At 39.0% G+C, this 24,598-nt stretch overlaps 1 pseudogene; it reads right to left on the bottom strand.

The window, feature by feature from the left end:
* The window catches only part of LOC129403315 (uncharacterized), a 637,601-nt pseudogene extending 613,597 nt beyond the window's left edge, over positions 1 to 24,004 (bottom strand).
* Positions 24,005 to 24,598: the final 594 nt, after the last annotated feature.

The raw sequence follows: 24,598 nt of genomic DNA, 5'->3' as shown, positions 1-24,598 counted from the left end.
AAATAGTAACAAGTCTCACAATGGAGACATTACTGGTACCCGCTTGAGCAAATCGATGAACAACAAGAAAACAGTGCTATGGTGCTACAGTGCTATGTTTGTTAATTTGTTTTTTTGCCACACCCAGAGGTGCTCAAGACTTACTCCCAGTTCTGCACTCAGGGATCATTCTTGGCAGGCTTGGGAAACTATATGGGATGCCAGGGATTAAACCCACACTGACTGCAAACAAGGCCTAGTGTGCTACACCCAGTGTGCTACTGCTCCGGTCTACTCCAGTATTTTTTTTTTCTGCTTTCTTTGAAGTGTTAGTAAAAAGACCATATTTAATCATGTAAACTCTAAGTATGAAAAAATCTTAGTTCTCTTTCTCACCAACTTGAAGTTTAAGAAACTATCCTTGGACCTTGGACATGAGAGATGACTCAAGAGGTTAGCAATCCATACTCTGCATGCAGGAGGCATGGTGCCCTGAGTACTAGTAGCAGTGACCCCTGAGACTTGAAACTGGTGGCTGTGGCAAAAACAAAAAGAAAAGATTTAACAATCTCCTTGAAAAAATACCTCCGTGTATGAGCTCCCAAATTGTGGTGCCCTTAGTAGTTATATTAGAAACTAGGGGCCAGAGAGACAGTAAGAGTAAAGTATATACCCTGCATTCCACTGACCCCAGTTTGAATTTCCAGCACCACATATGGTCCCCCTGAGCACTTTACCGGGGTTACTGCTGAGTACAAAGCCAGAAATAACCCCTGAATTGAGCTAGGTGTGTCCCCAAAAATTACAATTAAAATAGAAAATATTATGTACTAATTTTGTTTCTTTTAAAGATCATGTCAGGGTGTCTTTTGCAAGGCTTTCAAGCAGGAGGCCTGGGGACTACTTCAGGTGGTAATCAGCCTCAGTTCAGTACTAGAGTCCAAAGAGTCAGTGTTGGTGGGGCCCTGTAGTGCTGGGGGACTATCGGGACCACCCTAGAGGTGCTCTCAGAGATGGGAAGGAATATGTGGTGCCAAGGAGAAAACCAGGGTACCTGCCTAGGTGACTTAGCTCTGAGCTTTGCAGATACCAGTATGCATGCCACATTCCCACATGTAAGATTGCACGGCACTGATGAAACCTCTAAACAGTTGTTTCTAATATTCAGCTTAAAGTCATGTTGATTAGTGGTATGAGGCAAAGCCTTTGACCTGTTCAGAAGGAGGCCACCAGCATTTAGGCAGCTCAGAACACAAGTCTCAGTCACAAGGTACACAGATAACAGTCCTTAAACTTTCTTTTTTTGTGTGTATTTTTTTTTAATCCTTAAATTTTATGTCAGTTTCCCCCTCCTCAGTTGTCCATTGAAGTTATTGCCCTATTTTCATCTGTTCTGCTAGGCAGTATTTATGAAGCAAGCATTGCTGCATCTTTCCTCTCTTCCAGATACTATGTGGACCCTGAAAAATGAAGGTAAATGCATTCCATGGTGTTTTTCTGGGGGCGTGGGGGGACTGAGGATGTTTGGAGGCCGGGGAGAGGACTTAAAGAGGACCTGAGCATCACCCTAAAAGTGAACCCCATCTGCCACATGTAGCCCCCAACCCCCAACAAAATTTTATTTGTATCACCTAATGGTTGAGAAGCTGGTTATCAAGGAATTTGTTTCTACCTATGTGGCAACATTTAGTAAAATGAATAACCTTCATTTGCCACCAATTAAGTGGCAGGTATTTTATACACCTGAATAAATCCAATTCTGTGACTTGAAACAGTCCTTGGGAGTGAAATATTTTAGCTGCCTATTGTAGATGAAAAACCAAGTTCAGAGCATGGAATCCCTTGCCTCTGAGTGAGAAGCAGAATTTCACCCTGCTACCTGCTAGGGCCAACTTCAGAAAGCCAAGGCTTGGAAGCAATGTCAGGGGATGAGCCACAGCTTTGGGCTGAAGGACCTACCTTCAGAGGTTCAGAGCAAAACAGCACTGCGCATCTTAGAGGGGGGGAGGATGCCACAGTGCCCCAGGGAAGAAGAGAGGCTTTTGTAAATGCAGGTTGGTAAGCCTGAAAATGAAATCGTCCTTTCCCAAGTACTCCACATTAGTAAATTGCTCAGCCTTCTTTGCTGGAAGCCCTGGAGTTTTAATACAAGCCGTTCTTTTGTATTACAAGCATGACACCCATTTTTCTACTTTGCGCACAGAGTCACTTAACAATGAAACGATGCAAATATTTGTCTCCAGGTGCTAGGCATACTGTATTTCAATCGAGGACCTGTGAGTGGTAGCTTATGAGCCACCTCTAATGGCGCTGAGCATCTTTCCTCAATCTATATTCACATCAGTTCCATTTTCAGATGAGTCAAATGGGAAGTTGAAGTTAGCCAGTCAGAGCTTAACACCTCTGATTTATGGTCAGAAGTATCTTAATAGGATCATTCATTTTCCTTCGCTCATTCAGAACATCTGATGTTACAAGTTTCTAGAAATGTACGTGTATCCTCTGGTTCTGCAAAAATATAATCTTTATCTCCAAAAGTGACCTTCAAATGAGCAGGAAATGAAAGCCAGCCGTTCTTTCACAGTCACCTTGCCTTGCTTTATTGATGTGTCATAATGGAAATCTTGAGAGCCAGAAATCTCAGAATTATTATGATATTTTAATCTTTTTAGGTTAAGTGTAAATGTGAAGGTGTAGGGCAAAAAGCATTAGTTTAGGCCCGGCTTTATGAAGTATCTCTTTCCTGCCCTTTTTCTCCTTGTTCAATTGCTTTGGAGAGGAAGTCTCCATTTCTGACCGTTTGTGAACTCAGTCTTCTATGTCTTATGCCTTTATGGGAGACTTGATTTAGGAAATAGGTTGGAAAACATCTAAGCAACCCCTGCCCAGCTCCAGACCCTCCTCTTTGCCATCTATTCCACACCCCTTCTCATCTGACTATCTCTGGCCTAGGCACTTTGTCTCCACTACCTATTTTTTAAATATTTGCAAGCAAGTAATTGCACTGCAGTCCCGTTGTTCATCTATTTTCTCGAGCGGGCACCAGTAACCCATTTGATTACAAAACTTCATTGTGAGACTTGTTGTTACTGTTTTTGGTATATCAAATACGACACGGGTAGCTTGCCAGTCTCTGCCATGTGGGCAGAATACTCTTGGTAACTTGCCAGGCTCTTTGAGAGGGACGGAGGAATCAAACCCAGGTCAGCCACATGAAGGCAAATGCCCTACCCGCTGTGCTATCGCTCTAGTCCAGAGCAACAACAAAAAAACTGACTGCAATGTGGCCACTTGTCCCAATTCCCTGGAATTGTGTGTATGTAAATATGTAAACATTTCAGGATGAATTGAAATAGAGCTTTGTGATGTGAGATTCCAATGTTCCAATGTTCTCAGCAGCTTATGGTCAACACTAGTCTTAATGAAAAGCAATTCTGGCTGTTGCTCTACTTCTAAAACATGAACTTTCAATGCCGAATGATCATAAAATGACCTTTTTATAATCTGCATGCATAGAACTGTTATAAGGGACAGAGATAGTACAGCTGGTAGGGCAATTGTCTTGCATAATGCCAACCAGGGTTCAGTCCCCAGCACCCCAAATTGTCCCCTGATTCTTGCCAGGTATGATCCCTGAGTTCAGATTGAGGAGTAAGCCCTGGACACATGGGTGTGGCCCAAGAATAAAAAATATATGGTTATTCTAATTGCTGGTATGTTGGGATAAACTCTTCATAATGGATCAGTTGCTAACCTGGGTTAATCATTTATTCTGCGGATGTAGAAACAATTGCTAAATTAATAGATTGTCCTTATAAAGGAATCAATGAATAGAATAAGATACCTAGTGAAAAGTAAAAGCTTCCTCTTACCAGTCTTGATTTCACATAAGAGTTCAATGCGTGTCATTCTAGTTCTTGTATAGTAAAGTAGGTTGTGATATAATATTAAGTCAATGGAATAAGTATGCAATGATAAAATCCTTAAATTCTGGTGTTTTCCTTATGTCCTCAACTTCATAGTGTCCATTTCTAAAGGTTGGGCAAGTATACACTGACTATCCTGGAATTGAGGAACTTATGATGGGATTGGACAGATGGGCTATCCTCATGGGTTGAACAGCACAAACTACATTTTAAAAACCTCAAGGATATGCTTCTGGTCAGATTTAACAGACCATATATTCTTTTATTGGGGAACTATAAAAGTTCTAGAATATGAAAACATCTTGTGCTCAAGTATTCTAATCTCTATCTTAAGTTTGATTTTCCTTTTATTAAAATTGAGCGGGCACAGTCAGTGGTACTTGGGTTAAGTTCTCTCCTGTGACCAAAGACTCCTATCCTACATATCTGTTCTTAAAGCCATGTGGTTTTTTAATATGCAGACTTCAAACCAAGATATATAGATATTATTGCTGAGAATATGAGTTAATGAGATTGTTAGTATGAACCAATCAAGTAATAAGTGGTAATTCAGGGGCCAGAGTGATAGGACAATGAGGAAGTCACTTTCCTAACATGTGTGGGGCCCGGGTTTTAACCACAGCAGCCCACATGGTATCCTACACCCCACCAGGAGTGATTCATGAGCACAGAGTCAGGAGTAAATTTTGAGCACAGACAAGTATAGTGCAAAAACAAAACAAATAAAGTGGTAGCTCAGTAATAATTATAAGGCCAGTGGGTTGCTTCTGCAGAATAGAAAAATATATTTTCCAAGTGATAACAAGGGGTCTTAGCAGTAGTACAGAAGATATACCATTTGTCTTGCATGAGATTGAAGCACGTTTTAATCTCAGTACCTCATGCGGTATCCCCAGTCTACCAGGAGTGATTCTTTCACACAGGGCTGACTGTGACTCCAAAAACAAACAAAAATTCTGATAACAAACTAGAAGAGTATTGTTTAATCTTTTTGATTAACAAAATAGAATAGTAGACAGGGTAGGTTTGACCCCTTCAAACATTCATATAATATAATATAAAATCAATTCCTTGTAGAAGAGGAAATTCGTTGGTATTTTTCTTGAGAAAAAAATTAACAATTTGAGAGAAAAATCATGAATAAAAAGTGTTTGAATCTTACTTTCCACTGGTAGTTACTTAAGTTAGATTTGGGGATCTATGAAGTTGAATTTTAAAATCTCTGTTTCTCTGAGTATACAATGTTTCCATCCGGTCGACTCTCAGGCAGCACCTTTCTTAGGTTAGAAATCTTTAGCACAAAATAGCCACACTGCATATAGCTTTTCAAAATTTCTTTCTTTTCTATTTCTATTGACTTTAATCTTAAAGCCACAGAATCAGTTGCTCGCTTTCCCATTGTTAAAGATTCCTCCAGCCAGTCAGTTTCCTATTTTCCCACAAATAAGGAAATCTGGTCTAGTTTCGGCTTCTTTTTCTCCCCCTTTTCAAAATTAAAGTCAATAGTCAGCAGTTTGCACTAACATAAATCTTGTTATTGTTTATACCAACTCACCCTTTCTAATGCTATTAGAACCACGATGGGCATAGACCCCAGAGATTTGCTCATCTTAAAGCTCTAAAACCGAACCACTTTTATGACAACAATAAAGCCTTGAGCTGTCACTTTACCCCTAGGACTGTTAGTCACAGTGATTTCTTTCTTGCTCATTCCTCCTACTCCCATCCTCCTTTTGATTGTTTGGGGGAAAACAAACAAACAAACATTGGGAATGTATATAAAGAACTAATGAATAACTACACTTTGTTCAGCTCTGTAAAAGTCTGCCTGCCTAAAGAGAATCCTATTCTGTTTGTCATAGATACATATTGCTTCCTGAAAAGTCCTCTCGTTATTCTGGTGGGGTTTAAGGGAGCTCTGAGAACAAGAGGTTTAAAAAAGAAAAATCCCTTCATCTCACTGACAGGGAATCAGCTGCTTCTGCCAAGCTCCCATTCCAGATGCATGATTGGACCTAGTCAACCTGGGTTCAAGGCTAACCTCTACAACAACAGGTCATAATGTTTAGGCAAGAAATTAGTTTTTCTGTGCTTTAGTTTTGTCACTGGAAGCATCCCATCTACCTCTCAGAGCAACTGTAAGGATCAAGTGAAACGATGCAAATGGAAGGGGACTGCAGACTTGTGGTCACAGGATAAACACTCAAACTTAGGAAGCTTGTGATTAATAGGAAAGGAGAAAGGGCTGGATATCACAAGGAACCAGAGTTCACCTGCTCAGACCTTAAACATCACCGCCTATTGTCCTATGGTTTTGAATTCCAAGGCGGATACTTTAGAAGGTACTTTGACAAAATCAGAGAGTTAGAATGTTTCCCATGTTCACACTGCTATAGGATAAGGAGGTACTGTTATCCTCATTTTACAAATGAGGACAGTGGTATAAAAAAAATTATGTCGCTTGCCCCAGGCCCCATATTACTTGGAATCAAAAGCTTTCCGATTCTGACAGCCTAGATATTTGTCTCCCAGCCTCTAGAGAAAGGAGAGGATTTATGATGGGAAGTTCACCCTGGAAAGGTTACATGTTCTCTAATGCATGTTCATTTTGCATTAACACTTTGCTCCATCCCAGAATTGTCTTAAATGCATCTTAAATATTATGCTGCTGTTTCCTTATTAAAATGAATATGCTTTCCCCCTAAATTTCATTGTAAAAATGCATTGAGGAGCTGGGTTAGTATAAAGAAAAGACTGAACAGAGAAAATTTCTATGTGTCTAAGTCAACCACACATCTTAAGTTTGCAAGCTTTTTCCATTTTCTCTTTTTAGTCTACAAGTGTAAAGTGTGCAAAACGCAGTTTTTAAAATTAGTTTTATTCAGGCACAGTGGTATAGTGATGGTGGCATTAGGACTTGTCCTTTCCATTAAGTCTTGGAGAAATTGAGAATAAAAAGTCTACTGTATTTCCTACCTAAAATAATTTTATGTGCACATTTACAAATTTTCTTAAAATAATTAATTGGATCATTAATTCTGTTTCAGTGTGAGCAAAATAACTTGTATAGGAAGTATGGCATAAATAAACTGTAGAATAGATAGGTCTGAGAATTTCTGTCATTTTGTTCTAAACATTGAAGGACATTACTTAGTCCAACTTCCATTTATCACCCAAGATAGCAAGTAATTGACCTCTGAAGAATAATCTCAGAGACTCCTAATTTGAATAGATACATTCTAAATGTTAGTAAATAAGCCAATAATCTGAACTTTTGTTTGTAGTTATTCAAACCGGCACCTTTGACATCCATTCGGTGGTGGTTGTTCACAGAAAATGAGAAAAACACATAAGGAGACAAACATAGACTACCTAAACTTTATGGTCACCTGGGCGTCCCGCACTGAGCTCACAGACTGGCATTCAATACAATATTGCTCCCCCACCTTTGTTTCCAATATGTGAGTTATTGTTTAAGTTGATAGAGATACTAAGAGCAGTTAGAAAGCAAATCAAAATTCAATTTGTACATTAAGAGCATAGACTGGGATATTTCACATAGCCAATCAACAGACACCCTTAAAGAGTAAAGTCATGACAATTTGCTAATTTTGCTCATGTTGCCCTCTACAACTAGAAGACTGTTATATTCTTTCCTAGGCATATTTTTGCTTGCCCTATAATCTATTCTGTTCTTTCCTGGGTGCATTTTTACTGCTCCATTATATCTAAGACCTATACTGTTTTTGCCCAGGGGATTATCCTGATCTTGGTATTGGGTCTTTATTACGGAAATAATCTCCCACAATTTTGAAATCTGCCTTTTCTCAACCACTTGTTTTAAGAATGCAGTTTGGTTCCCATCATATCTGAAAAGACTGTTATATAGTGAGTCTGGAACACTAATGTGACCACAGTGTCAGAACCCTGACTTCTTACTCACTTGTCTGTCCTGATGCCATCAGCAGTAGAGCAGACAGATCCCAAGAATGACAATGTCTCTAGAAAAGTGGTGAATGGTATTTCCAGGTCTAGTGACATTGCTCTTATGTTTGTCTAAGAATAATGACAATCCCTGTTTTTAACTGGAAGAAAAATAATTGTGCCCATTGGAACTTTGATTTGGGCTTAGTTTCCAGTAGTAACCTTTCTCCTAGAGATAATTCTTTAGTCTTGCACTTATTATTTGTGGAATCTTTAGCAGGATGGCTGGTCCCAGTGCACAGAGGGTGTAGGTGTGCAAGTAGTTGTGTGGGAAGACTGGTCTGCACAAAACCGGAACTTTTGGAGATTTTACCTCTCACAAACAGTATCTACTTTCAAAAAATAAATAATTTCTTTGGACTTTACAATGGCCATAGGAAAATGCTTGAGAGCTATATGACCTAAAAAATCATCAAAATTAAGTAGAAAAAGTCTTTTATTTTTCATTTGGGGGTACAAAGAAATGTATTATTTGGTATCTTTTTGAAACATCTTTTTTAAGGAAAAGAAAACATATTATCAATTTCACTTGGATGCTATGAAAATTTATTTCCAGCAGATGTTTCCTGAAAGAGTATGAATGAAAATTCCCTTGTTTCCAAATGGTCATGTGAAGTTAAGCACTGAGTTTATATTGCTTTTTAGTGAAAAACCAAAACTTTAAGGGGTAACCAAAATATCTGAGAGGAAACAAAGCTTTACGTTCAATTCCATATCCTTTTTTTTAAAAAAAAAATCAAGGAACGTGGCTATAAAGGAAATTTACTCCTCTGGCAATATAGCAGAATAAGGGAATCCCATTATTAGGTAATCATTCTATGCAAGATTTGTAATATATGTTATTAGATATTATCTTTCCTTCTAGCCTGATAGCACGTGTAAACTGATTTCTTCCCAGTCCCTGGGATGACGTCTTAGGAAAGGGGGTGGTTGTGCACATGGCCACATATGAAGTAGTCTTATCCCAACATTAGGATCTTTGTATTTCAGAGTATTAACCAGATTATAGGTCATAATCTGTAAAAGCTCCCCTGCTAGTGCCCCGCTTGACTTCTTTCCAGATGAAATCTCTTCAAACAAATCCAGGATCACAAAGATACTCTGTATTGTGTCTGGAGCCAAAAAGGGAGAAAAAAAATGCATATAGAAAGACAAGTATCCGCCAAGGGTAAAGCACTAGATTGATGAGGTTCTGCGTTTATCACCTCTGGAAGAAAAAATTGTTCCTGTAAAAGAAGCCAATTGCAACATTTAGGATGAAGTAATTCATCTAGTGATTCTTCTTCCATTTGAACTTTTCATTTCCTTGGGCTTTTTTATGGATGCCCAGTTTGAATGTGTCAGATAAGGACTTGACTTATTTATTGGCACTAAGAGCTTTTTATAAATTTCATATAATTTATGGGTTTTTAATAATCCCTCTAATTGTTTCTTTACATGAGTTACCACTTTTTTTAAAAGCCAAATTTCATCTTGCTTTATGACAGCAAGTGAGAGAAAGAGAAAATTAAGGTTTAAATAAAAAGTTATTCCACTTGGCAGCCAAAGCCCATTCTTTGACTCATAAAACACCACTGATGGGGGCACCCTATTATTTGAAACGGGTACATGAAATGGACAGAATTCAATTGTTCTCATTTGTTTCCTGAGCATACCGACAGGATATTTATGAGAAAGCACTCAAAAAAATTAATAAAAATGCCTTTCATTCTCATTGGGAAGTTCTGAGGTAAAACAGCTATAATTAAGCTTGCTCACTTAAAGCTTTCCATTTCTCCAAGTCCCCTATCTTTTACAAAGTTAGCCCTCCCTTCACAAAAGGTCATTTTCTAACTCAATGGACATTTGTCCATATCCATTTGTAAGTGTTTTGGAAATTGTTTCTTCGGTAAATGAACTGGTGAGCTCTTTTAAATAATTTTAAGAGACATGACTACAGTTAAAGGCCATTGACCTTTGGCCCAGGAAATGTCCTCTTCCTTCCCAGTATGAGTCTCTACTGCATACCACATTCACGTGGGGAGACACACGTGTTATTTTCAAAGATTGCATCTTTCTCTGCCCTTCTCTGCCTCTTTCCTATCTGAAGTGCTGATTTTAAAAGTCCCATCCCCTACCATCCCATTGAGGCAGAGCTCTCAGCCAGCCTCTCCAGCTTGAATGGCTTGTAGAGAAAAACCCGAAGACATTAGCAAGAGTGAATGAGAAGGCTGGAGTGATAACACAGCGGGAAGGATATTTGCCTTGCATGCTGCTGACCCAGGTTTGATTCCCGGCATCCCATATGGTCCCCCGAGCACCGCCACAAGTAATTCCTGAGTGCAGAGCCAGGAGTGACCCCTGTGCATTGCCGGGTGTAACCCAAGAAAGAAAATATAAAGAGTGAATGAGGATGCTACCATTCTAGAATGAGCTTTACTCGCTCCCCATTAGACTCTGCCACCCTTTCTCTGCCTGGCCTTGCCTGCATTGGCAGGCTGGGAGCAATTTTTTGTTACTTAGTTTGTGTCTTCCTAGAACTGCTCTAGATACCCTACTTCCTGCTCTAATAAAATCTTTTCCCATTTCAAGTAAAGCCCTTCTTCTAGCAATTGTTTTACAAAGATAAAATTTACAGACAACATGGTTCACTCATTTGTGGTGCAGAGCATGATAAAATTTGGTAATCATGTATTTTGAAATACCAATCATAAACAAAATAGAAACCAACTTCATTGCCCTCAAATTGTCCTTTGTGCCTGTTTATACATGACTTCTGATTTCTCAGCCACTACTGATCTACTTTCTCTTGCTAAGATTTTCTAGAGTGTCTTTTCTAGGATGTCATAGAGGAATTTTACGCTTCTGTTCTATGTATTTCATATAATCATAGCACTGTAGCACTGTCATCCCATTGTTCATTGATTCGCTCAAGCGGGCACCCGTAATGTCTCCACTACTGAGACTTGTTGTTACTGTTTTGGGCATATCGAATACACCATGGGTACCTTGCCAGGCTCTGCCGTGCGGGCGGGATACTCTCAGTAGCTTGCTGGGCTCTCCAAGAGGAACGGAGGAATTTAACCCGGGTTGGCCGTGTGCAAGGCAAACATCCTACCCGCTGTGCTATCGCTCTAGTCCATATAATCATACACATATGTAAGCATGTCCTTACTGTGTTTCAGTTATTTCACTTAGCATAATGTTTTTTTTTTTTTAGATTTACTAGGATAGTTAGGTTTGTTGATATTTTTTCTTTTGGGGGTGAACTTATAATACAATATCTTTATCTATTGATCAGTAGACACATTTATATTGATTTTTGCTCCATATGTTTTATCTCTTCTAAAACTGCTTCAGAAAGTAAATTCATTGAATTTCAAGGTATCTGGTCTCAGAAACTTAGCTAATTAAATACATGTGCATTTAAAGGTAATTGAAAGGTCCCATAGAAACAGAGAGATCCCAGGATTCTCAAAAGTGAGGAATTTTTCACAGTACCAATACTCCCTAGAAAATTCTTTAATTCTGGTAAATTAAAGTCATATTGGAGAGTACTAATATTGCACAACATCTGTAAAACAAAGACCCGGGATAGTCACATTTCTCCACTATGATCTAGGGATTCTTTAAGCAGAAGTTACTAAGATTTCCTCCCTTACATATTTTTTCTAATGGTCATTTAGAGAACAGAAAAGAGGTGGGAAAGATCCTCTACAGTTAATTAAGTGTATGAGTTCCATGATAGGCCTTCACACGTGTCATTAATTATATACATTTTCTGTTAATGTCGATGCTGATATTCTAAAATATGATGAATATTTTAGTTCTATCTGGATGAATTTCTCAATTTGATTTTTAAAAAATGGATGATTGCAATTCATATCATCTAAAGCTTATGGTCAATGTTGGTTTACCATTTTTGCAGTGCATAACATCACCAGAGATAAGACAATCAACACAAGGTTCATTCCTATGCCTCACCTTTCTAGATTCTGATTAAGAAGTCTGGGACACAGTATAAGTATATGGATTTTGGAATCATCCTAAGTGACTCTGAAACAAGTGCCTTGTTGTTCTCACCAGGACACGTGAGGAATAAAAAGTATCTAATATAGAAGATGGATCAAACTGATTCTTTGGCACATTCATATGTTACTAAGGACTCTTTTGTTTGCAAGACAAGAATCCAAATCAAACAGGCTTAAATAAAGAGGATATTTATGGATTTATATCACTGTAAAAAGTAAGGGGTAAATTTGGAGGCTGACCTCCAAGACCTCCAAGCCAGCTCGGATAAGGACTGGGCCTCTTCCACTCAGATTTCCCATTTTCCAGTAGCTAGGCAGTCACACCCAGGGACTGCCCCCGGCTCCCTGTAATCCCATCAATGCCCAACATCCAGAGACTTAAAAGCAAGCTCTCTTATAGCTTACTTCTCTCTGTGGGAGAACCAGCAGGGTACCGAGAGTTTTCTGCCCACATGGGAGAGCTTCGCAAACTCCCCGTGGTGTATTCATATACCAAAAACAGTAACAATGCTGGGTCTCATTTCCCTGACTCTGAAAGAGCCTCCAATTGGGCATTGTTGGGAAGGACGAGTAAGGAGAGGCTTCTAAAATCTCAGGACTATGACGAATGGAGACATTACTGAGACCGTTCAAGAAATTCAATGATCAATGGGATGATGATGATGATTATGATGATGAAATTTGTTCATATTCTGGCTTTTAGAGGATGTCAGTTGGACTTGTTTTTTTGTGACATCTTTCACATTTGCTTCTTCTATGTTGCTGCTTTCAGGAAAACACTAAGAATTGGCAAGATAGGATAGAGAGATAGTAGAGGTTAAGTTTTTTTTTTTAATTCTTGCTGTATTTATTGAAGTATGTTGACTGTCAAATTTATTACAGTCCTAATGTGTGTGTGACACAATCTGTCCTGGGAGTGAAGTCAGGTGAGAAGGCGAAGCTTGTGGGCTCTGTAAGCAGGAACAGAGGGTCTCATGCTTTTCACGAGCACTGGTCATTGGGAGGAACAGGTGAGCCAATTATCCAGGGGCTCGGAGCCTTTAAAGTTCATTGCTGCCACTGACTAAGTGGGGCAAGGGCTGGGTGCTCAGATGAATACCAGGGCAAGATGTCTCCAAGCTCTCCCTTCTATCTTCCTTTGAGCTAGGATCCACTATCTTTGTCAGTCCACAGCAAATTTCACGGGACTCCTGTCACTTGGAACAAAACACAAAGGAATTTGTTTCAAAGGATTTTCAAAATAATGAAAACCATCAACTTATATGTTTACAGGAATAAGAATTCCCATTCAGAGAACACATTCAAAGTGAGCGGTGTGGATGGACACACTAAAAATTTCCTGATGCCTAATTATTTCAAGATACTTTATTTTTAAAACAGCCGAGGACACTAAGCTTTAGTACCCCCATTCTGCCAATGCCCAAGCTACAAATGCTTGCGCTCTAGCAGCTGAGGGGGCGCTCTTTAGTAGCATGTTTGAAAAGTGAATAAAAATTCATATAAAACAAGTATTCAAATAGTTTCCATAGGAACACAGATAAGTGTGACCCATCTTCTAGTCTTCATATTGTTGCATCTGTGCCAACCCTCCCTGCTTACAAAGATATTTTCAAACTAGCAGTAATTATTAAATAGTCTTGGCAAGCAGCTGACTCCAGTTCAATCCCCAGCACTGTATATTGTCCTCAACCACCACCAGGGGTCATCACTAAACACAGAGTCAGGAATAGCCGCAAAGCACCACCAAGTAAAATTCTAATAATAATAATAATAATAATAATAATAATAATAATAATAATCACTGTATCGCTGTCATCCCGTTGTTCATCCATTTACTCAAGCAGGCACCAATAAAATCTCTATTTCACTCAGCCCTGAGAGTTTAGCAGCCTCTCCTTACTCATCTTTCCCAAAGATTGGAGGCTCTTTCAGGGTCAGAGGAATGAGACCTATTGTTACTGTTTTTGGCATATCGAATACGCCACGGGTAGCTTGGCAGGCTCTGCCATGAGGGCAGATTACTCTCAGTAGCTTGCCGGGCTCTCCAAGAGGTATGTATATATCTTTTACTGTATTTTGGGATATGAATACGCCACGAGGAGCTTGACAAGCTCTCCCATGCAGGCAATAGACTCTTGGTAGCTTGTCAGTTTCTCAAAGAGGGAGAATAAGGCTATTAGATGTCACGTGGCTGCACTGGGGCTGTGCGCTTCTGGGAGCTTGGTCTTATGGTCTCTAGATGTTGGCCGTTGGTGGGATTACACGGCCAGCGCTGGGGGCAGTTTCTAGGTGTGACTGCCTACCTACTGGAAAATGGGGGATCTGGGTGGAAGAGGCCCAGTGCCTATCCAAGCAGCCTTGGAGATCATGGCCCGGAATCCCACACACCTGAGTTCCTCTGCTGGTTCCTTCATGCATGAAGCTCGTTCGAATGTGTGGAGAGTGGCCTTGAGCATGGATATGTAATATAATTAATACAACTTAATAATAATAATAAATTAAAGTGGAACACATTCATTGGAAAATAATAAGATATATAGTACAGCAGGTAAGGAGCTTTCTTTTCTCATAGTCAATATGGGTTCAATTGCCAATATTCCATATTAGCACTGAGCACTGACAGGATTGTTCCCTGAATACAGAGCCAGGAGTATGTCCTGAGTATCATCAGGTATGGCCCAAAAACAACAACAAATTCATTAGAAACACAAACGTCTATTACTGATTTCATTAGACTGTCTTACTACAATCTTGCATCAGGTATATGAGCAAATGGCTAAAGTTTTCTAATTGACCAGGTCCAAGCCAGGTGCCTGCTCCCCCATCAAGTAAGTGAGTTAGATGTGTGAGTATGTTTAAGCATATTTTGTATGTGTTGAGAAATGGAAGACATATATGATGAGTTCTAATTTAGCCCTATTTCATAGGTAAATTTTGTTTTCTCCCCTCCTCAACAAAAACAAAATCAATGTGGTAGGTATGGAAAGCATCCCAAATTCATGACATTTTACATTTTGCCCAATTAATATCAGTGAAACATATCTTTTTACGACTGGCACATAGGGATAATTTTGAAGTGCTAAGTGACAGATTTCAAAGTCTTAGTGATAGAGGACCCAAACTAACTTCTTTTTATAATGTCTGCCATTGCAAATCAAATAAATACATTTTAATCTTGATCATTAATGTTATTATGAAGTTAGCTTAACTATCCAAGAAAGAAGGAAAGTTACCTAACAAAACTGTTTTGTGATTAGAGTCTGTTTATTTTTTTAAAAAAATTATGCTTTGAAATCTGTAAAAAACAATGATATGACTAGGATAATGAGGTAGGGGAAAAGTTAAGAAAACCATTATTTAATATTTCATAGAATATTTCATACTTTAAAAAGTCTGCTAAAACTACCTTAGTGATAAGTAAAGTAGGAGGAATTAAAAACATGACAAAAATAATTGAAAGTACCAGGATAAGAGGATGAATTCTAAAAGCCATATGTGATAATTAACCATGACTATGAGACTGAGAAGATTTTGTTGTGCATAAATGTGAGCAGATGAGATGAGAGGAAGGATGGAGTGAGGTAAGCAAATTTTGCATTCAAGAAATTAGAGTTATTCTGAACAAAAGATCTAAAATATAAAACAGTTTTATTATTAAGTTTATTCTGTGACATAGTTCCATAAACAGTCATCTGCTTAAAAAAGTTAAGACTAGGGTGATCATACATGAAATAAACAACAGTCGTGTATAAGAGCAACAGGAAATAGGGAGTTCATGAACTGAAAAGTCTCTTTTGACATCAGTTTTCAATGATTTCAAAACAAATGTGCTTCCTTTGGGAATAATTTCTAAGCAATAATATTCCAACTTTCAGTAAAACGTCAAACATGTCACCTCTCTCCCAACTCTAGCATCTGTGATGCTGGTGAGGCTTCATAGCTTATGACTAAACCATCTCACATGTCTTTCCTCCGTTGATTATAATTCATGGTCAGTGCCTCTTAAACTTTTACACCAAAACAATTAAAAATCATGAAGTTTAGCTCAGAATAGATCTAAAATATTTCATGATTTATTGGTTTAAATTTCCACATAGAAATTAGTGGTGATGATACAAATTTTTCCAGGAGTATTATTGCATAAACAGATTGCTTATTTGTTGACATTTATTTTTACATGATTTGACTATGGATTATACTCAGGAAAGCAAGTTCAATGGAACTATAATAAATTACATACCAAAAAATGGACAAAAGACATGAATGTGAATTGAAGTGACTTTATGGACTAGATATAGGATGACATCAGCATGTTGGCAAGGAATAGAGATATACAACAAGGCTAGACAGTCTGATGTTCTTGTCCAGCATAGAACAAATGAAGACGAAGGCACATGCAAAGTGCCAGCAATAAATACAACTGCTTTAAATGTGCCCTTCATAGTTATTAGGATATTTTTATTATAGAGGAAATTATTTGACATAGATGTCTCCTATTTTGCCTCCCTCTTCGCCCCCCACACCCAGCATTTTCAATCCTGTCAACTTTAAATTAAGTCTAAATGCTGCCCATTCAAGAAGTTTATCTGGAAACTTGTGTTCTGTAATAAATTCCTGTCTTTCTTTTCAACCTAACTGAAATTTGACTTTTACTTGACCATGAAACTTTCCTCATTGCTACTTAGAGACTCCCACTTATGGATAATGGTATTAGGTGCTTCAGATGGTCTATTTCAGGAAAGAGCTCTGGGAAAGGGAGGAGGGCACCTACAAGAGTGAACCCAGGAAGGAGGGAAGAATGTGTTGTGAGACTCTGCTAAGGCAAAAGGAGATCTAGCCATCTGGGGCACTCTGAAGACTCTTCTAGAAAGTGCCTCGGAATTATTTGTCCAAGGGGTGGAAGAGACATGTGACCACCAGTCAAGTGTTGACCAGTCATTGTCTCAGTTAGTATCATCCATAGAGTACACATAATAAGGTGCACATTGTATTGTGGAGTTGCCCAGGGGCAGAAAGCCAGAGCTAAAAGGTGTCATTGGGTTGTCCTACTATCAGGTCACATGGGTGTGAAGTTGGTTGCTGTCACAATTCCTAAAGTAAGGGTGTCCTGGAAAGCTGAAGAGAGACACATGCAGTGTCCCCCAAAAAGAGACAAGCAATTCCTCATTTGCTGCCATATCTAGCTCATTTTTCTCCTAACTTTGCTCAGCTGACAAACCCCTGTAGAATCTATGAAATATCCCCAAACTACTCCTTCCCTTACCTCAGCTTTCAGTCACCAGGAAGTTGTTGCAACGTCCTCAATGATGATACATCAAAATCTCTCATCTTTCTCCACAATCTGTCTGATACTATTTTCCACGCTTTTAGTACTTATGGTGAAGGTCCTCCAAACCCTCTGGCCTCTCTTTATCTTTACTTGTCACTTAACTTCAGCTATCTCTACCATCTAATCCTTCCACTCTTGTACAACTTGTACATAGGATTATTTTCCTGACATAGAAGCCATTTCCTTCTTTCCTTGTCCCTCTTTATTCTCACAGTAACCTGGGGACGCATCCATTCTTCTCAACTGCTGTCCAGGTATTTCAAGTTTTATTAACTTTTTTTTCCTAGGCTTAATTTCTTGAATATACAACCATGTCAATAATATATGAAAGTTCGATGTTTCTTACCTAGTATCTCCTTTCTTGATTCTATATCCTTGGCTCTCATCAAAGATTGTTGGAGAAAGCCATGGAACGAGAGCCTCAACAACAAACACATACTATTTTTTTTAAAGATTTTATTATTGAATCACTAAAAGATAGATCTTTATAAAGCTATTCATAATTTGGTTTCAGTCATGTTACAACACCCATCCCTTCACCAGTGTACATTTCCCAGCACCAGTGACCAGTGTTCCCAGTTTCCCTCCCATCACCTCCCTCACCCAACCTGCTTCTATGGCAAGCAGTTTTCTTCTCTCTCTCTCTCTCTCTCTCTCTCTCTCACTCCTTTTGGACATTGTGGTTTACAGTACAGATACTGAAAGATTATCTGGTATATCCCTTCACCTACTTTTAACACAGTGTTTATCCAGCACGATCATTTCCAGCTATTATTGTCATCCTGGTCTTTGTCCCTTCTCTATCTTACCTACCCTTCACCCCCAGAACTTGTGGTTGATTCCATTGACCAGTCTTCTTAGACCCTGTTTTCCCTGGCCATGGATGTGTATTCTAATATATATATATATATATATATATATACACATATATATACATATATGTGTGTGTTATACCACAGATGAATGTAGTCATTCTATATCTGTCCCTTTCTTCCTGACTCATTTCACTCAGCATGATACTATCAAGGCCCAACCATTTATAGGCAAATTTTATGACTTTATTTTTCCTAACAGCTGAGTAGTTTTCAATTGTATAGATGTGTCACAGTTTATTTATTCCATCGTCTATTCTCCGGCACTCAGGATGTTTCCAGATTTGGGCTATTGTGAATAGTGCTGCAATAAACATAAGAGTGCAGATGGTGTTTCTACTGGGTGTTTTTTGGGCCCCCAGGATATATTCCCAGAAGTAGTATTGCTAGGTCAAATAGCAGCTCAATTTCTAATTTTTTTTGAGTAATAACCATATTGTTTTCCAAAAAGATTGGACCTTTCAACATTCCCACCAACTATGAAGGAGAGTCCTTTTATCCCCACATCCACGCCAGCACTGGTTGTTGTTATTATTTAGGATATGTGCCAGTCTCTGTGGTGTGAGATGATATCTCATTGTCATTTTGATTTACATCTCCCTGGTGGTTAGTAGTGAAGAGCATTTTCTCATTTGCCTTTTGGTCATTTGAATCTCTTCTTTGAGAAAGTTTCTGTTTATTTCTTCTCCTGAATTTTTTGACGGGGTCAGATGTTTTTTCCTTGTAAAGTTCAGCAAACACATACTATTTCAATAGTTATAAATAACATTCTTATCTTACATCCTTTTAAATCTCCTTTAAATATGGACCATCCTTTAAATGTGGACCAATACATTCTATACAGTACCAATCCATCCTCTTTCCATATTAGCCATCCCTAACCTTACATATTAACTCTCAGTTGATGCTATTTTTACTTCATTGCCCTGAGGTGGGGAGGATGGGAGGGTATTATAACACAAGACAACTTCTCTTATTTCTTCTCCCAAATTTGTTTCACCCAAGCCCAATCTTTGCATCTATCTTTGAGAAAACATGAGTTTACGTTCTATGGGGCTAAATTGTTCCTTACTGGTAATATAAAAAAAGAATATGACTCTAATCTGAGTAGTTTATTTTACTGTTTCTGTCCGTGCACTAGCATGCTTGAAGTCCTCTCAATCTGAAATGACATTTCTCTTTGATTTGTCAACACCTTATCAAACAATCCATACCCAACTGCAATGCATTCATCTTTTGGGAGAAATCCTATTCTTTTGTAGTCTCTCTTGGAGGTTTTCTATATATACCCTACCTTGGTCTTAACATTGTTGTCTCAGCTGTTTTCAAAATGCTGCCATACTCATTATCTTATTCCAGCCCTTTCATGAATAACTGAAAGGAATGTTCAAGATTTAAATCTTGAGTAACACTCGATACCTTTGTAATCAATCATCTCAAATAGTCATATATGCTAGAACATCTCCCTAACATAAGAAAAAGCATGTTTCTTAGTCCCTGTTATGTCTATTATAATACCTTCCCCTTTTTCTCTAACTAGATTCTTCACATTCTGCTGATTCTCCACAGATGACATGTGTGTGTTCTTCTCTCTCTTCTTCAAATACCTATTGTATATTACACATAGTCTGTAATACGTTTGCTATTATTAATGTTTCTTCTTTTTATGATTTGTTTTTAAAGAAAGGCTATGATTCTTGGGAGCAAGGACTTTATTTTACACATCTTTGCCCAGATGCCTGCTAGTTAAGCGTTTAAAACAAATACCCATTGACTTCACCACAATGAGTCAGAGTTTTTCATTTGGAAAAGGAACTGACTTGTGTGCACCTGAATCTCAAATAGTATAAACCAGCTCTTCAAAATTCATAATTGGAATGAATTGACTTAATCAGGATGATATTCTTGATTTTCTCTGAACATTGGTTGTGAATGCTCTAGTCTCATGAAAACCTTGGACTGTAGAAATTATCCATAATTTTACAGTATAAATGGGGCATGATGCTTAAGTATTGATATAAAGCTATATAGGTGGATAAATGTAAATATAGCCTACACATCACAAATGCTCAAAATATGAAAATGTAAAAGTCTGGGAACTTAGAGTTTCAGCTTTTAAAAAACAATTTATAGGCACATTAACAAGAATTTTAGAATTTAAATACATAAAATTTATACACATCAGAGTCAATCACTAGAATTTTATGCACAAGTTTTATGTTTAAAGTTGTCTGAGTCACGAAAAATTTAAAAATTAACAAAATAACTGGAAGGTTTTATTTTGAAAATAAATCTTATAAATATTGAGATCTAGGCTAAAGTCCAGTCCCATGCAGGAGTCCTCTCTCTGGTCCATGTCCATTTGTGTTCCGACACTGCGACTTCTATGATAAGAAGGTAAACAGCTCTAAAAGCAACATTTAGGTTTGGAGACAGATTCCATTGTCTCAGGATTTCTTTATTACTTTCACATATAGGAAGTACACTAGCACAAATACTTAGGGGGTAGACCTGGACATAACTGGATAGCTGTCCAGGGGGGACGATAATGGGTGATGATGATGATAGACACTGAAAGATCTCACCCTACCCCAGTTGAACATTGCCTTGGGAGTGAGGGATCAATGCTAACAGACATTCCTGTGACTCAAAGAAGCTGAGAACCTAAATATTTATGTATCTTCTGACTTTTCAATATGAGTGATTCAAAGCATTAAGCAAAACACTAGAGAGGGATTTGGTTAATATTACACATTTGTGAATTAGACCTGGCTTGAGGCCCTTCAGGTTATCAACTTCAGTATTAAATATTGCCTTACTATGGAGGGCGGGAAGTGTATTGAGCTTGCACTAGAAGTTAGCAAAAGAAATATTGCATTAAAATATTTAGGATAATTATTCTCCATAGTCACCTCAGAAAATCTGAAGTCCCTCAGTCTTTTGAATGCAAAATACAAAACCCAATTCTGTATGTTGATAGCAAGGATCCTGATTTAGAAATTTCCCTAATGGGAAAGATCAGTCTCTGTTATGGTTATGGTTGTTTTCCTTCCTTTTGGTCCAGTATTAAAATTTTATTTTGAAACCATGCCTAGTTTCCTTTAGGTCTCCCAACCTTACAAGATAAATTAAATTGCCCTTAAAATAAATCTTATATGCCAAGAAGTGAATTTATGGGTAATTTTTTAGATCTTATTTTGAGCACTGTGATTTATAGGACTGGAGCACAGCAGGTAGGGCGTTTGCCTTGCATAGGCCGACCTGGGTTCGATTCCTCCGTCCCTCTCAGAGAACCCAGCAAGCTACCTAGAGTATACCGCCCACACAGCAGAGCCTGGCAAGATCCCTGTGGCATATTCGATATACCAAAAACAGTAACAACAAGTCTCACAATGGAGACGGTACTGGTGCCCAATTGAGTAAATCAATAAACAGCAGGATGACAGTCCTACAGTGCTACAGTGATTTATAATATTATAACAGTGGGGTTTCATGCAAAATGCAGTCCAATACCACACCCTCCACCAGAATGTCAGTTTCCATTCACCAAGTTACAGTGTTGTCCCCCAATCCCTACAGTGATATGCTTTCTATTAAATACCAGTTTTCAGTTTCTGTTGCTTTTGAGTATTGGTTGTTTCATTACCGTGTTACTTTATATATAGCAAATATGAATGAAATTATTTGGTATATGTCTCTCTCTTACTATTTTCACTCAGCATGATACTCTCCTGATTCATACACATAGCTGCAAGTTGCAGGATTGCGTCTTTTCTTATAGCTAAGTAGTGTTCCATTTTTATATATATACAGTTTCTTTACCCCCTCATCTGTTCTTGAACACTACGACTGTTTCCGGGTCTTAGATATTGTGATTATCAACTAGTTTTTCAACCTCTTTACGGAACACTTTGCACACTTCCCCAAAAATGAGGAACTGAGCTTTATATAACCCATTATTGGCACCCAATAAGTGTCCATATTGCTTTCTAAAGAGGTCAAGTCTGTTGATATTCCCACCAACAGTAAATGAAGGTTTTTTCCCCATGTCATGCCAGCAGTGACTGTTTTCAGTTTTTATGATGTGTGCCAATCTCACTGGTATGAGGTCATGTCTCATTGCTGTTCTGATTTCCATTTCTTTGATAATAATTGATGCAGAACATTTTTCATTTGTCTGTTGGCCATCTATATGGCTTCTCTGGTAAGTTCTGTTTATCTCTTCTCTCCATTTTTTTTTGTTTTTTGTTTTTTTATTTGGGGGCCACATCTAGCTGTACTCAGGGTTAACTCCTGGCTCTGAGGTAAGGGATCATTCTTGGAAAGACTTTTGGGATCAAACCCAGGTCAGCATGCAGGGCAAGCACCTGATTTGCTGTACTAACTCTCTGACCCCTCTGCACCCTATTTTGGTGGGTTTTTGTTGTTGTTGTTGTTTCACAAAGATTTTGTTAAGCTTTATGTATCTTGAATATTAACTCATCGTCAGATGAGTAGTGAGATACTTGGCTATAAGAAAAGATGAAATCATGCAATTTGTGACTGCATGGATGGAGGGGATCATGTCGAGTAAAGCAGTCAGAAAGAGAGGGACCTATACAGAACAGATATACCTCATTCATAGGTGGGATATTAAGGTATATAGTATGGGGGGGTCAGAGGGAGGAGTGTTAGGTTTTGGGGGAGGGGAGGTAGTACACTAATAATGGTGTAGTACTGGAATTATGTGCATGAGAAATCATGAACAGTACTGTAAGCCATCACTTATATCACTTGTCATCCCATTGATCTTAGATTTGCTCGAGCGGACGCCAGTAACGTTTCCATTTGTCCCTGTTTCGTGCTAGTAGAGCCCAATGATATATGCTTGCTCCAGGAACAGGAAGAGCCTCAAATCATTCATTCAGGGATTTGATGAAGAAATCTGACCATCTAGTTGGTGAGCGGCCACGAGGTCTTCTGACATCCATGGAATCCAGTCAGTAACAGCTCTAGTCCAACGGTCATCTTTGAATCACATTACATGACCGGCCTATTTGATTTTTGATGCCTTGGCAAACTAGACAGTGTCCCTGATTCTTGACCATTGATGGAGGTCAGAACTCCGATTCCTTCTCTCACTTGAGTGAGATGTGAGACTCCTAGCATAGTTCTTTCGATTCCTCTTTGGGATACCCTAATAGCATTCTCATCCTGTTTGCGTAGGGCCCAGGTCTCTGAGGCATATGTTAGTGCAGGAAGAATGGTGGAATCGAAAAGATGTGCCCAGAGTCAGAGGTTCTTCGTTCTCTTAACCACTTCTTCGACGCTCTTGAAAGCATTCCACACTGCTCTCTTCCTCCTGCGCAGTTCTGGCACCAAGTCATTCCTCATGTTGATATCTCGACCCAGGTACACATAGCTGCTGCATTCAGAGATGTTCGTTCCATTGAGAGCAAATGGAGTTTCAGGGACCAGTTCATTTTTCATGAACATTGTCTTGTTGAGATTCAGCTGCAATCTGACCTTTCCACACTCGTGGTCGAAGTCAGCCGGCATTTGTGCCTCTTGGCTAATGTTTGGTGTTATGAGAGTGATGTCATCAGCAAAGCAGAGGTGGTGTAATTGCCGACCATCTATCTTCACTTCCATTCCTTCCCATTCTAGTTGTCGCATGATGTTCTCGAGGGTGGCACTGAAGAGTTTCAGTGAAATGGTATCACCCTGCTGCACCCCTCTCTTTACATTGGTGATCACTTCCTTATAGAATGATGAGATCCTGGTGGTGAATCCACAATACAGCTCGAGGAGGATTTTGATATACTGAGTTTGAATGCCCTGTTTGGCCAGGGCTTCAATGACCACCTCAGTCTCAACAGAATCGAAGGCCTTCTTTAAGTTGACAAACGTTAGATAGAGCGCCATCTTGAGCTAGGCCATATCCACACTGTAAGCCATAGATCTCAATAAACATTTAAGTTATAAAATAATCACGATCACAATCACGAAATCCCATTAATCTTCGATTTCTTGAGTGGGTTTAGTAACCTCTCACTTCGTCCTTTCCCTGAGATCTTAGAAGAATATCTCGACTTGGCCCTCCCAATGATGTCTCACACTGGGGGCTCTTTCAGAGTCAGGGGAATGAGATCCAGCTTGTTACTGGATTTAGCATATGAATACACCATGGGAAGCTTGCAAGGCTGTCCCATGTGGGCAGGAAAATCTCAGTATCTTGCCAGTTTCTCCCAGAGGGAGAAGTAGGCTACAGGATATCCCACGGCAGCTTTGCAACCACGCACTTCTGAGAGCTTGCTTTTAAGTCTCTCTCTGGATGTTGGCCCTTGATGGGATTACACACACCTGGGTTCCTCTGCCAATACCTTCATGCATGAGGCCTGGTCCGAACGTTTGGAGAGGGGCCTCGAGCATGGCTGTAGCTAGGTTCCAGTGGTCTTCGGCCGCTGGGAACTCTGTTCGGGGTGGGGAGGGAAGCTGGAGTCCATCCCCTCTCAGGGG

Source organism: Sorex araneus, chromosome 3, assembly GCF_027595985.1.
Source record: "Sorex araneus isolate mSorAra2 chromosome 3, mSorAra2.pri, whole genome shotgun sequence".
NCBI lineage: Eukaryota > Metazoa > Chordata > Mammalia > Eulipotyphla > Soricidae > Sorex > Sorex araneus.
The sequence above is the reverse complement of the archived record's forward strand: the minus strand, read 5'-3'. Positions and strand labels throughout refer to the sequence as shown.